This window comes from Colobus angolensis, unplaced genomic scaffold (genome assembly GCF_000951035.1).
Source record: "Colobus angolensis palliatus isolate OR3802 unplaced genomic scaffold, Cang.pa_1.0 Scaffold26, whole genome shotgun sequence".
In the NCBI taxonomy this organism is placed as follows: domain Eukaryota; kingdom Metazoa; phylum Chordata; class Mammalia; order Primates; family Cercopithecidae; genus Colobus; species Colobus angolensis.
In genome coordinates, this window is record NW_012115821.1 from 3,060,290 (window position 1) to 3,075,246 (window position 14,957).

The 14,957-nt window shown below is 41.8% G+C and overlaps 1 protein-coding gene across 2 annotated transcripts in view; it reads left to right on the forward strand.

Annotated features, from left to right (window-relative positions):
• The first annotated feature begins 483 nt into the window (after window positions 1-483).
• The window catches only part of FAM19A4 (family with sequence similarity 19 (chemokine (C-C motif)-like), member A4), a 208,312-nt gene continuing 193,838 nt past the window's right edge, over window positions 484-14,957 (forward strand). Inside the window, exon 1 of one of the 2 annotated variants that reach the window (XM_011947165.1) lies at window positions 484-867. The gene's annotated coding sequence lies outside the window, so the exon portion shown is untranslated. The remainder of the gene's footprint in view (window positions 868-14,957) is intronic. The other variant, XM_011947166.1, reaches the window with a different exon arrangement.

The window sequence follows — 14,957 nt, forward strand, 5'->3', positions numbered from 1 at the left end:
GAAGAGTGGAGGGCATGACTGGGGATGGGGCTGGAGGAGGGAGTCACAGAAGTCTTAGCTGTATTTTATACATTTAAAAATAAAAGTATTCAGGTATTGATACGTGGGCCGGGTTTTCTCCTCTCTTTTACAAGCACATTACACGCGAAGCCAGATTAGTTCATGAATGTGCTACGGCGCAGGGTGGCTAAGAAATCCTCCTTGCAAACTGCTTTGGGTCCTGCGTGGGGGAATGGTTTCGATTGAGAGCCGAACCCTGGATTTAGGCGTTTGTGCGGAGCTCAACGCGACTCTCAGGTATTCAGGAAGACTACCTTTTGCTCAGCACCTGCGGAGTGGTGGCCACAGCGAGGCGCTCGGGAGAGGCTCCCGGAGGCCGGCAGGTGGGGCGCGCCGGCGGAGCAGGGGTGCGGGGCGGGGAGACGGCCGGCCCACGTGGACCGCGGGGCCAGGCAGGGGCAGGAGCAGCCGGCCGGCCCGGCCAATCAGTGCGTTCCGCGGCGGCCCGGCCCCTCCTGACCAGCGCGCTAGCTGTGCTCGGCCCCGCACTGCTAGCTGCGCGCCGCCCTGGACGGGGCGCACCGACTGCGCGAGCGGCTGCGGGCGAACATCGAGAGTCCAGCCTCAGCCGCCTCTCCGCAGACGCTGCTTCTCCAGCAGCAGCTTCGGGCTTCTCCCGCAGGAGCTTCGGGCTTCACTTGGTAGATACGTGGGAACTTTCCTTCTCCTGGCAAAGCTGCAGAGGTGATGGGCCGCTCTCGGGGCGCCGGCAGGGAGGCGGCACGGTGAGCGTCCTCTGGCTCCGGCGCTGCGATCGGTGCCTAGTTCCGGACGCGCCAGTCCGACTTGGATGCCGGCTCTAGTCGAGTAAGAAGGGTTGGAAGGGATAAGGAGGGGCGAGAGGATGAGTTAGGGGTGGATTTGGACCCTGTATTTAGGTGCTGTTTCGTGGGCAGCCGCTGCCTCTCGGGCTGGTACCGACTTAACTCAGCTCGGTGCAGCTCCCCTCATCCCGGCTCTCTGGGGTGCTGGGGCGACTGCCTGTGCTGAGGTCGGAGTGCAACCCGAAGTTGCAAGCGGCGCTCCGAAGTATGGATGTGTGGCTGGAGAGAGGCCGCGGCTGCTTCCAATTTCGGGGTTCGTGACTGACAATCAGAATCCCCGGGGTGCTCTGCTGATGCGGAGGAGGCCACTCGATGAATTGATATAGGGGGTGGTGAACTCGCCGTGAGCTCTTTTCTGGACAAGCCGACCTTAGCTCTTCATCCCTTTAATCTGAGCTAGGATCCTTATAGGAGCAAGCAGGTGGGGGCAGGTCAGCATCCCCCCGCCCCCACCCTGAAGCGCTGGTTGCTGGGATCTTGCTGGAAGGGCTCCGCGAGCGCTCGGGACGCGTCTTGCAGCTGGGAGCGCGAAGCTTCCCGCCCAAGTGGAGAACTGGAGCGGGTCTGGAAGTTGCGTCTGTTTCCGCGGGAGGCATCTCTACATTTCTCTCGTTTTCCCTCTGCCCTGTTAATCCGCTCCTAGAAGAGAGGGCATCTTTGACTCTAAGCAAGGAGCTCAGGGGAGGATTGGAACTGGAAAGCTTGATCTCCTGCACCTGGGGAGGCTGCCGAAGCCAGACACAGTGCCGCTGGTGCGTTTTCTTCTTGAATCAGCATCATTTAACTTTTGGGGGCTCCACGGAGCCTTAGTCAAGCTGTGAATCAGCTCCTAAGCAGTATGTACATGCACGGGTTCACGGACTCACGGAGACCTAGCCTGGTGCCCATCCCCCCTCACCGAGATTCAGGGACCCCCTTTGGTGAAACGTCTTTATCCCTGAGCTCTTTTCCCTTTTAACTTTTCAATGGTCTTCCCTCTGAGACAAGCAAGGTTGATGTGATGTGACAGGCGATCCCCGTATGTGGGGATGGGCGCGTTCGAAGCCTTGGTCTGTTTCTGCCTTTAATATCCTTGGCATAAAGCTTGTCCACCACAACCCGGAGCTGCCACCTGCAGACTCGGTCACCCAAACTTGTGCACATTGATGGCCTAGGTTTCTAATCACACGCATCTTCGTTTGGCCTCCTCTAGAACACTCGCTGAGGAGGGGGCAGTTTGTGTCTGAGCCCAGTTCAGGAAGGCCTTGGATTTTTTTAAAGGCTAAAATAATTTAGGAACAGCCATTTTGCAATATAATTAGTGTTTCCACTCAGTCACTGAGAACAAATGTATGACCTGAAGAATTCTTCAATAGCTCGCGTGGGTTTTATAGTGAGAAGAATTTCTGCTAAGTTTATAGTCCTATCGGTGTGAAAGCCCAACACTTCCTTTAGATGGGAAATACAGGCCTTAATAAGGTATTGTGAGAGCAGTTTTCAGAATCGTTATGACTAATGATGACTTATGTCCTCCCAAAATGACCGAGTGAGTTGGCATGGCTCATTTGTGCAAAAAGCTGTCTTCGTATGTGTGGACATTTCTTGATCAATATTCTCATAGCAGAAAGCCATATTTCAAGGTTTCCTTCCTAAGTTCTTCTGTCTCATTGTTCTGCTTTGTGTGACTTTGCTTTCATCCCTCAGTACCATCTTAACTGCCCTTTGACACTTTAAAATTTGTTATAAGGCTTCAAGTCACAATTTGACTTGGCCAGTTTTCCCTGCTAAAAATAAGAAAGTTGCCCTGTCCAGAAAAGCAGTGGCTGCCAATTTATCTATCTTTGAATGACTTTAATTGTATTGCTTGTTCCCTTAGCACACACACAAAAACCCTACAAAATCTCTGCTTGATTATTGGATATTTTTCATTGAAGGCAACCATTTTTATATTTCTAGTACTAGGATGTTCTAGGTCACTTGAATTTCAATATTCATTTTCTGATCTTTTTAGACATGTGTATTGTTTGATGACCTAGTCCACTTAGTAATTAAAAAAAAAAAAGAAGAAACTCCTTTGCTCCCCACCACCACCTCCTTTTCAGTGGTACATAGCCTTTTCCTAAGAGCTGCTTTTTTCTGCACCACTCATTTATTGTTACACTTAATATAATACTTTGCTGTGTAAATGGTGTGTTGATGCATGTGATATTAAAACTGCATTCACTGGGGATTAACCCTTGGATATGACATCATCACCAGCCAATCCTTGATCTGATTTGAACATGCATTGACAAAAGTCACATTATCATATTGAGCAAGTGATTCTGTATTGCCTGTGATGAATCAGGGAAGCAATGAAGTCTTCTTGGCGCTTTCTAAGTCTCAATTAGCTGCCCAGTTGGAGAGTTTTGGGTATTTCTATACTAAGAGGCTTAGCTTAATAATAAAATTCTCAGATTGCAGTTTTATAGATCTCTTTAGAATTTGCATAAGGAGATTTTCCTCCTTATGCTTTCTTCCTCTTTGGGAGTTTTTCACCCTGTGTTCTGGCTCTGTTTCCTTACAAATATGTAAAGACATCATAGGGAATGGAATAATCTTTTGCTTTTGTTTTTTGTCCTAGAGATAGCCATGTAGGTGATGGGCTAATTTGTTTGAGTACGTGCGTTCACTTCTTCAGGTGTTGGCTATAAATCAGTCAGGATTAGCAAGACGACTTAAAGTCCTGAAGCCAATCAATCATAAATGATTGGGAGGTCATACAGTGTATTTATCCTAATTTGTCAAGATTCAGGATTGAGGGTGGGGGATTGAGGCAATAGGAAACAACAGTATCCGTAAAGGTATTGGTGAAGTGATCTTGGCCACATTAATCACTTCATAATTATTTGTTTTGAAAATGTTATTTCTAAAAGCCATGTCAGAACCTAGACAGCCCTGACTTAGAGACTTAATCTGTAGTATGACATTGCACTTTGTAATGCCCCACTCAATTTGTGATCTCCTGCAACCCACCTCTCAAAAGATAAAATTGACCTTGACTTCCCATCTATTTGATATCTGCTGAAAAATAAGACAAATTCTTCCTGTTTTATAGTCACTATTCAAGTTCAATTCATTTTCCTTCAGTCAGTCAAAAGGCTCTTAAAAAAAACATAAACTTAATTGTACAATCTGGTTTAAGGAAATGCTCAAATAATTTTAAATCTAGAAAGTACCTTAGATTTCACCTTTCTAGAAATCAGGGGTAGGAGGTATTGTTGTACCTTGGATCTAGTATGTTATTAAAACAAACAAACAAACAAACCTGGGATTAGAATCCTGGAGTCCTAATTCCTAGCCCAGTGAGCTTTCCAGTGAAGCCTGGGAGAGAATGATTTCTGTGATGTGGTGGGACCCCTACCCTTGGCTGTCTCTGCAGAGGAGGGCCACACTGGCTTCTTGCACCATCAGTTTGCTAGACCACCATGCTAGTTGAGCCCACCTCAAGGATTGGACAGCTGTATACACTAGCTAGCTTGGGTTACTTCCTAGTAGCTGCCACAGTATCCACGATTATAAAGAAAATGTTTAAAGGGGAGCTGGCGATGGAAGGCGATTAGGCAGGGTGACTCAATTTGAACCTAACTGAACACATGGAAAGACATGGATGTTAAAATGATGGTCAGGCAGTTTAATGATTTATGGTTTACTTGTGAAAGAACTCAGAATATTAATCTATTAGGTGATAGGCTGCACTTTCATACTTAGTGCCTTTTAGTTGCTATAAGAGCCAGTACTAGCCAATAATTTGGAATAACATTATTTTCTGGCATGGTTGTGAATAATGATAATGGTACCCTACATTTGTTGAACACTTAGTATGTGCCAGCTGTAGAGTGTTGATGTTATGGAAACATTCTAGTTACTAGATGGCTTTCTCTATATGGATCAACTACTGATTTTCAGAGTTATGAATCTAAGGCAACACTGAATCTTTTTTAGTCATTCTTTTTAATTCAGAAGCTGTCAGGATCTTAGAGTAACAAATCATTAACACAAGCATAAAGGATTTTAATTCAGAAGTATGGTAGCATCAAATATTAGGGAGTTCTTGTTAATAAAATGACAAGACACTATTTAGAAAGATAATAAAGACATGGATAATTTGTTTCCTTTTATGAGATTGTGGAATTGTTAGTCTAGAAGAGTAAAATATCCTTATTGGAAAAATAGGAAGATATCATTGTATTTCTTTTTTCTTTTTCTTTTCTTTTCTTTTTTTTTTTTTGAGATGGGGTCTCACTCTGTTACCCAGGCTGGAGTGCAGTGGTGTGATCATAGCTCTCTGCAAACTTGACCTCCTGGGCTAAAGCAGTCCTTCTGCCTCAGCCTCCTGAGTAGCTAGAACTACAGGTGTGCACCACCATGCCCAGCTAATTTTTATTTTTTATAGGAACAGAGTCTCAGCATGTTCCCCAGGCTGGTGTTGAACTCCTGGGCTCAAGCAACCCTCCTGTCTCAGCCTCTCAAAGTGTTGACATTACAGGCATGAGCTACTGTGCCTGGCTATCCTTGTATTTCTTATGAAGTAAAGAGAAAACACTAAGCTTTTTTTTTTTTAAAAAAATAAAACTATGGCAGTACACGCAAACTACTCTGTTGGCTTTGCTAGTGCTATAAGTTCATTTTAAACTAGAAAGCAATAGAACATTCTACAGTATTTTCAGTTACCTTAACAAAAGGTGGAACTGTCAAAAGCTAGAGTTCTTCTTCTTTTTTTTTTTTTTAATGACCACCGTGTCTGCTTGGATTCTTTTAGTTTCACATCTGTGCCATGTGTTCTAAAGTTTTCTCTGAAAATTAATAGTTTTATTTCTTGATTTCTTCATTTCCATTTCATCTTTTTCTCCAGTAAGTGATGAAAATATTGATGAATCTGCGGTATACCGTAGTTACTAACCTGGGAATCATTGGGTCTAAAACCACAGACTTTAAATACAGCTTCTAAAAATTAACAAAGGTTTTCAGCAAGGAAGAAACTTACAGACCACGACGTGCGGGGGAAACTTAAAATTGCTCCAGTAGGGGGCAGTTTTGCTCCCCAGAGGAGTTTCGGCAATGTCTGGAGACATTTTTTTGATTTTTTGATTTGGGGCAGGATGGTGTGGGAGAGCAGTCTCTCGTGGGCAGAGGGCAGGAATACTGGCTAAACATCCTGTGGTGCACAGGGCAGCTCCCACAGCAAAGAATTATTATTTTTTATTTAGTTATTAGGGAATTATTATTTTTTATTTATGTTTTTGCTCTGTCACCCAGGCTGGAGTGCAATGGCGGAATCTTGGCTCACTGCAACCTCCGCCTTCCAGATTCAAGCGATTCTCTCACCTCAGACTCCCCAGTAACTGGGATTACAGGCACCCACCACCATGCCCGGCTAATTTTTGTATTTTTGTAGAGATGGGGCTTCACCATGTTGGCCAGGCTGGTCTCAAACTTCTGACCTCAGGTGATGCACCCACTTCAGCCTCCCAAGGTGCTTGGATTACAGGCATGAGCCACCATGCCTGGCCGCAAAGAATTATTTGATTCAAAATGTCAGGAATGCTGTGGTTGAGAAATTCTGCTCTAATGCAACTTTTGAGGTCCAGAGTAGTGAAAAATATCTTATCCAATGTCTGCAGCTCTTTATTTCTGTCAGGGAACCTACGTATTTTGATGCATAGGCCACAATTCTTTTCATCACCTTAGGCTTCTGTTTTGAAAATTTCTTTTCTTAATTTATAAAAGTAGTACATAGCTGGGGTAGAAAAATTCAAATATTGCAGAAAAATATAAAAAGGAAAGTTAAAAAAAAACCCACCCAATTTTGCCACCCAGAGGCAATTCCTTTTTAAACTTTGGTAAACCTATTTCCAAATCCCTCCTGCTGCTTTTATCCACATATATTTAGACCTGATTTATTTTGTTTTCTTTTTATTTATTTATTTTTGAGACAGAGTCTCTGTTGCCCAGGCTGGAGTGTACTGGCGTGATCTCAGCTCACTGCAACCTCCTCCTTCTGGGTTCAAGCAATTCTGCCTCAGCCTCCTGAGTAACTGGGAGTACAAGCGTGCGCCACCATGCCTGGCTAATTTTTGTATTTTTAGTAGAGACGGGGTTTCACCATGTTGACCAGGCTGGTCTTGAACTCCTGACCTCAAGTAATCCGGCTGCCTCCACGTCCCGAAGTACTGGGATTACAGGCATGAGCCACTGTGCCCGGCTTAGACCTGACAATTTTGAATACGGGGGTTCATACATCATATGATCTGTGTCCTGCTTTGTTTACTTAGCAAAGGCCCATTAGAGGGCTTCTGGTGAACCTCTGGCTAGGGAAGGAGGCCAACATTCCTTGCCTGTGGAGACCTATGTTGTGGTGATCATTTTACATGAGACCCAGATGTGCTCTGGAGTGATTCCAGTAAAGATGACAAATCAGTGAAGAGAGCTATATGTCATTCTTTTTCATGGCTATATGCTAGTCTACCTAAAAATTTATCTTAATATTAGTCATCAAACACCCAAAAGTTAAAAGAGATTTTGATTTTCTTTGTAATGCATCCTGTTTACCAGACATCAAGTTTCATATGTCAGTAATGGAGTAAGTCCTACAATTCAACCTTTTAAAATGGTGTCTAGTTTAATATTTTTAAGTAGTTTGAAAGCCATAAATATTTTGTACAGTGCAATGCTTAATTAAGGCCATCCAAAGAAAAAATTACTGGGGTGAATTCTTCTCTGTATGTATCTTTGGGGGCAACAAATTACTGGAATAGTAATCTTTGTTACTATTTAAATCATTTGGCAGCTCTTCCGGTAGGAGCCAGATTGTAATGTAAACATCTGTTACCTTTTCTCTGCCTTCAGAACTGATTATGCAACTCGGCTTCACATCAGAGATGCAGCTTTCTTCATTTATATTTTTGGATTAATTCCTTCTCAGCACACACTCACACACACGCACGCACACAGATATCCATGGACACAAATCAAAAGAGCCATAAAATTGGTTACTATGGACTCAGTCCTCCCAGGATAAAAAACTCACATCTTCTTTGCACTCTGTCCTGCTCTTTGCAGACTCTAGGTCTGCTCAGAAGCACGGAAATCCATTAAGCAAGCTGGAGGATGGCTGTGAGTTTGCCCCTTGGTACCAATCTCATTCTCCTTGTATGCGGAATTTCCCCCACCTCAAAGCTTAGGTGCTGATATGCAGCTGAGGAGATTTAGAAAACTCATTGGTTAACATTTAAACATCCCCATTAAGGTCAAGGAATACCTACCAGTGGGGGTGAGAGAGGCAGTGGGGAGTGGGTGAGGAGATGTTTAAATGGAATTGAACCTTACTTAGCAAGTGTCTCTTTCATGAGAGCTTTCTCCAGATGCTGGCCATTTTTACATTAGAGAATGTTTGTGAAGTATTTGCCTTGTGGAACTTTAAAAAAATTATAATAGTAACAATAGTTATCATTTGTTGAGTAAGGATGTTGCGGGGTACTGTACTATAAGCATTTTTGTTTTAGTTTGGGTAAAAAACATAAAATTTATCATTTTAACCATTTTTAAGTGTACATTTCAGTGGCATTAAGTACATTCACACTGTTAAGCTACCATCGCCCATTCCATCCACAGAACACTTTTCATGGTGCAAAACTGAACTCTGTACCCATAAAACACGAATTTCCCGTTCCCCCTTCTAGTTCCTGACGACCACCTTTCTACTTCCTGTCTCTCTGATTTTCACTCCTCTAGGACCTTATATAAATGGAGACATACATTATTCTTTTGTGTCTGTCTTATCTCACTTAGCATAACGTCTTCAAGTTTCATCCATGTTGTAGCACGTGTCAGAATTTCATTTGTAAGGCTGAATAATCCGTTGCATATATAGCCCACACTTTATTTTTTATGTGACCTTCAGTGGACATTTGTTTTTTTTCCACCTTTTGGCTATTGCACATCATGCTGCTATGAACATGGGCATACAAATATCTATTCAAGATGCTTTTAGTTCTGCCTTAGTTCTTTTGAGTCTGTACCCAGAAGTGGAGTTGCTGGATTGGATGATAATTCTGTGTTTAATTTTTTGAGGTACCACCATACTGGTTTTCCATGGTGACTGTGCCATTTTATTATACTAAGAATATTTTTGTGTTACCTGATTTAATCCTCCTGAAGTCCTACAAGGTAGACACAATTATCATCTCCCTTCTTTGCGTGAGAAAAATGAAGCACGCAGGGTGGAAGCCACACTGGTAGTTTGTGGCAGAGACGCAGTTTGAACCCAAGCAATGTGGTCCAGGGACAAAACTCTTAGTAGATTATTCATTCTTTGAACTCAAGAAAGGTTGGCCAAACTCCTCATGCCTATGGCCCAGGCATGGTTGGGGAGAAGAGGTAAATAACAAATGTGTTTACCCTAAGATGCTCTAACTGTCCTCATCCTGCCACACAAAGGAATTTGATTGAGATTTGGAGTTCCTGTGGGTCAGATGCTCATTGTGAAACTGGTATTTTATCAAAATAAAAACAGGCAATAAATACACACTGTGGCTATTTAGGCTGTTAATATTAGTGCTGCCTCGAATCCTTTGGCAATTAATAATTATGCAGCCCGTGGTTTTTTAAATGCCATTACAATTTTGCTTCTCATTGGGGTTGGGAGGGAGTGTGGGTTGAGACAATATGAGGAAATAATCAAGATTAAGATAAGCCTTAGGTAGGATCTGACCGATGATTGCATTTTTGCTTTACAGAGACAGTAGGCAGAGGACATGGGCATCCTTCCCACCCAAAACACAGCTTGATGGAGTTATTGCAAAGGAAGGCACGTTTAGTCACTTTATAGAATTAACAATTGATCAGTTTTGTGGTGCCTCAGTCCCTTCTAAGCACCCCATGTTTATTCATTATTGTGATTACACCGTGGAAGCGGCTCTGCTTGATGTGATGAGCAATAGCAAGATGTGAAGACATTTAAATACACTTGAAATTAAGTTTGCACAAATAGGTGTCTGACAGGGTGTTCTAATTTGATTCTAAAGACCCAGAAATAAGCCTGTATGGGGAAGGGGAGTGAGAGGGCTGGGCCTCATGGAATCCTGAGTCAGATGTGTGTAGTTTACTTTCCAGGTTTCTTTGTTATGTTAAAGGAAAATGGCAGTGGTTAGAACCATGTTCCTCATAGGTGAGTCAGGGGAGCGGACAGTGCCAGTAAGCTCTGCCATTGATACTGGCCTAGCATGTTAGTTAACCCTTTTACAATGGAGCACCAAGCTCTGGTGTTCTCAATAGTAGGGGGAAAGTCACGAGCCGGCTTGTCCTGATGTACACATGTACAAAGTATACTAATCATCCTATGAAGTGTTAATCAGGAAAGGAAAACATTCCTCAAGACTGAAAGTTAAGGTCATCCTGAGAAAAAGGACTGGCAAGATTCCTAGAAAACTGTTTCTTCCAGACATTTTGATTGCAAATTTACTCTTTTCACATTTACAAAAGACTCAGGATCCCAAGTGTAAACTCAGATTCTGGTTTGATGTGCAAATGTTTCTGAACCACAGCATAAATAGACATGAACTTACAAGCAATTGACTATATCCGTATGTACGTTTCATGATCCTCATTTACTTAGAAGGAAAGAAGAGAGATGAATATAGGGTTTATGCTGATTGTAATTTTTTTTTTTGTCCTCTGCAAAATCTGAATTTTGTTGGATTTTAAAAATTGATTTTACATGATCAATCTTGTTTGGTATACCAGTCCCCAAATTCCAGTATTCTTGATATTCCTAATATTATCCTTTAGACCAGTGCTGGAGCACCTGGAAGGCTTGTTAAAACAGATTCCCTGGCTTCATCTCCAGAGTTTGTGATTCAGTAATTCTGGGATGGGGCCTGTGAATTTCTATTTCCAGCAGGCTCCCATGAGGTGCTGATGCTTCCAAGCTTTGGATCACACTTTGTATAACACTTTCTTAGACAATACATTTTTCAGAGTTTAAACATTTTAATACAGAAATTTTTATAAAAATAGGTTGTTTCGATTAGGTTGAGAGTTTCTCATTTTGTAATATGTTGGTAAGCTTATCTAAATAGTTTGATTCAGAAGGTTGATTTAAATTACTGAACCAAAAGTACAAATTAAATGTTCATTGGATCAGTATTGTGTCTGAGAAACTGATTTTGATAATGTCTTGACATTTCTTTTAGAGCATAAGATGCGTTTTCTGTACTTGAGGCCTTTTAAAATAATAATTGCCTAGTTGTTTAAGTGAATGTTGAGGCAGATTTGCTGTACGTAGCATGTAACCAGCCTATTGCCAACTTCCGTCATCTGACTGATGTCTACACTGGACTAAGAAAAAACATGGCTTCGATTTCCGTATAGTTTTGATCTGATTTAAATTGTAATCCTATCGGCAGGTGACATACAGGAATTTCGTTTTTGTTCCTGTGTAGTTAAGACTCAGCAGATGTTAAAAGCTGATGTGGATTTAAGATTTCATCCGTTCTGGGAATAACTGAAGATTTAGTCAGGACCAGAAGATGGAGTTGTAGACAGAGTTATAGGACTTGAGGGGGTATGGAAAGTTTTTGGACAGATGCCTGGCTTATTGCTTTCTTTTGCCACTTGGAGGAATAAATTATCTTCTGTGTTTGCTTAAATGAAAAGCTTTCAGTGGATTTTACTTTGTCTTGCACTGTCTAAAAAAATTAAAAGTTTGCAAACTGAAGTCCCTTTGAATAAGAAAACATGTAAAGAGCTTGCTTTTTTTTCTCCCTCACTCGTTTAAAAAAATTGGAAGTTTGTGAAATATTTTGGAGATAATCTGAGTTATAGAAATGTGTGGGTGTTGGCAGGAAGGTTAGAATTGGCAACCAGCAAGCGGAGCGGATGGACTGGGTCAGAGTCATTTAACCTCCTTGGTCTCCAGAGCTATGTTTTAATTACATAGCTGGTTTGTGGAACTGTGATCCCCTCTTGCGGGCAGCAGGGTGTTGCGTGTGAGTAGGTTTGTACTAACATATCCTTGGGACCCATCAGTCACTGTTGTCCCCTCGGCAGGTTTTCACGTTGGTCATCTCTGCCCAACTGTCAAGATGCTACAGTTCTCCTCTGTGGCTGCTGCCCCTTTTGGCCTTTGTTTCCCCAGCACTCAACCCCAGACAGTTAGAAGATGAGGTTTCCAAGTTGAGTGGCAGACGAAGGCCCTGCTGGAGATGCCTTCTATGGAAGACTAAACAGCAGAAGCATCCAAACAACAAAATTGTCCTAATTTTTTTTAAGAACAATATCTACTTTTAGAAAACCATGGTCTTTGATTTACTGTAGAACATGGCATGTGTGGGTGGTACTGTCTGCTGGCTGGGAATGGCTGGTTAGTGTTATTACAGCTACTCAGGCTGCACTGTAGGGGATAGTGATACCACTGGTCATAATACAGGGTCATGGGGACTTTGTAGAACCCCTGCAGGGAATACACAAGTTGTAAAAAAAAAAAAAAAAAAAAAATTAGAGAAAAAGTAAAAATCACCTCTAACTCTCTCTACAACTCATTTCTGTCTCTCCCTTCTCAGATACTATGAAGAATTTGGGGTTCTAGCCTTCTGCACATATTTAAAATATTTACTATACATTACATTTCAAAGAAATGCAAACCTGAGGAGGAAGAATGGACTGATGAAGACCTGGTAGATTCTCTCTTATCATCTGAAGTTGATTTGTATCAATGCCAACTAATCAACAGAAATAGGAAGCATATTTGGCATTTAACTTTATTTAAAAAGTATAATGTGAAAATATCAAAATATATTAAACTTTGCTATTTATATTAGTATGTATGGTTACTAAATATACAGTTTTGTGTGTGAATTTTTTCACTTAAGTAGTGTCATTTTATACATCTGATTCTATAGTTTGTATTTTTTGCTTACTGGTGTCTTGGAGATTATCCACGTTTATACATACATAGCTCTCACTCATTCCTTTAACTGCCATATAGTATTCCACTATGAATGTACTGCATTTTATTTAGCTGTTTCCTTACAGAGGGGCATTCAGATTTTTCCCATTTTTTTCTGCTATAGAGAATATGATGATATCATTCTTGAACAAAGTCATGTATGGTGTTAACTGAGATGCAGTGTTTACTGTTTAAAGCCTTCTCATAATTACAGTCTCTTGGTACCCACGTGTTTGCATTTTTCTAGGGTAGAAGTGTAATTGCTTGGTCAGAGGGTGTGTTTTAGAGCATTAAAAACACCAGTGTACCAGTGGCTTGGGAATGCATCTGGAAAATGTGGGGACTGCAGAAAGTCTCTTATCATTATGTTCCCTTGAAATTAAGATATGTTAACTCCAGAACAGGTCAGGCCCTAGACATTATCAATAAAGTCTGTTAGTAGAATCTTACGAATTCCTGTATGTTTCAGTAGGACTTCCCTGTAATGATGGAAATGTTCCAAACTTCTTGCTGTTCACTGTGAGAGCCACTAAGCTACATGTCACTTTTGAGTATTCGAAAGGCGGTTAATGTGACTCAAGAAGCAAATTTTAAATTTTCTTTAATTGTAATTAATTTAGCTTTAAACTTAAATAGCCATGTATGTGCAGTGGCTGCCCGATTGGACAGCGCTGGTGCAAGGTATGCATCATCATAAATGGTAAGGCCATTGTAATTTACTACAATCACAAAAAGTTTTAGAGAGTGACTCGTGGAGAAATGGAAGTGTAGTCTATTTTGTTCATTCAGGGGCTTAAGACTCTTGACCTGAAAATAAGGTGATAAGTAAGTGAATGAAAACAAGACGATGTCATTAAGATTTATCAGGCATTTTCCTCGTTTAGAGACTCCTGTCTGCTCTGTCCTGACGGGGGCCGCCTGATGGAGTTGCACAGTCCTACTGGGGCAGTTCTTTGTAAAGTGAATTGATGGCTATGTAAATACAGCCATTAACCTTAAGCACCTCAGACAGCTCCTTGGGCGTCGCTGTTTTCTTGCCCTTGAAAATGCTGGTTGATGGATGCCAAGATGTTTTTTTAAAACTGTTTTTCCTAACTAACTGGTTGAAGCAGTGGACCGGGGAAGTTGCAGGGAAGTTGACAAAATTGAAGGCCTACTGAGCGTGAATCCTATGGCAGGGGTTTAGAATTTCGTTTGTCAGAGGGATATTTTGAAGGTTTACTCCCCATACAGGAAACAGGATGCTGTATATGTCTGTGTACATGGTATTTTTAAAAACACACAAAGTGAATTACAGTTTGAAAGTGCTGGTTACAGAAAGTTTGTAGAAAACCTGGTTTTAAAACAAATGGAAGAGGCTGGGCATGGTGGCTCACGCCTGTGATCCCAGCACTTTGGGAGGCCAAAGTGGGCAGATTTCTTGAGCCCAGGAGTTCGAGACCAATCTGGGCAACATGGTGAAACCCTGTCTGTACAAAAAAATACAAAAATTAAGCAGGCATGGTTAGATGCATGCATGTAGTGCCAGCTACTTAGGTGACTGAGATGGGAGGATTGCTTGAACCAAGGAGGTTAAGGCTGCAGTGACCTATGACTGCACCAGTGCATTCCCGCTTGGGTGACAGAACAAGACCCTGTCTGGAGGAAAAACAAAAAATCAAATGAAGTTTTAGAATTTAGGAATTTTGTATATACTTTAAAATTGGACATAGCTTGCAATGAAAACAACAGCTTATTTTTCGTTTCTTGAAAGACATTTTTAGAAGTAGATTGAGTGAGGATGACAGAGGCAGTAAATGGATAAGATTCCCATGTTGAAAATCTATCTGGTGGTAGGACAAGCAAAAGTTATATTAGAAGTAGGATCAGAAGATGACGGTTGCCAGTGCGCTGATTTTTTCTCCATTGTCATTTGCGACCTCTCCCCCTTCCTCTGAGGTAATCACACTGACCATCTCTCATTTCTTACCATGCAGCGAATGTGTTCCTTACTTGTTCAGTGGCACTGTACCTGATTTCCTTTCCCTGGAATGTGAAATGTGTGTTTTGTGTGTGTGTGTGTGTGTGTGTGTGTGTGTGTTTGGCTTCCTCTCATCATTTAACGGAAT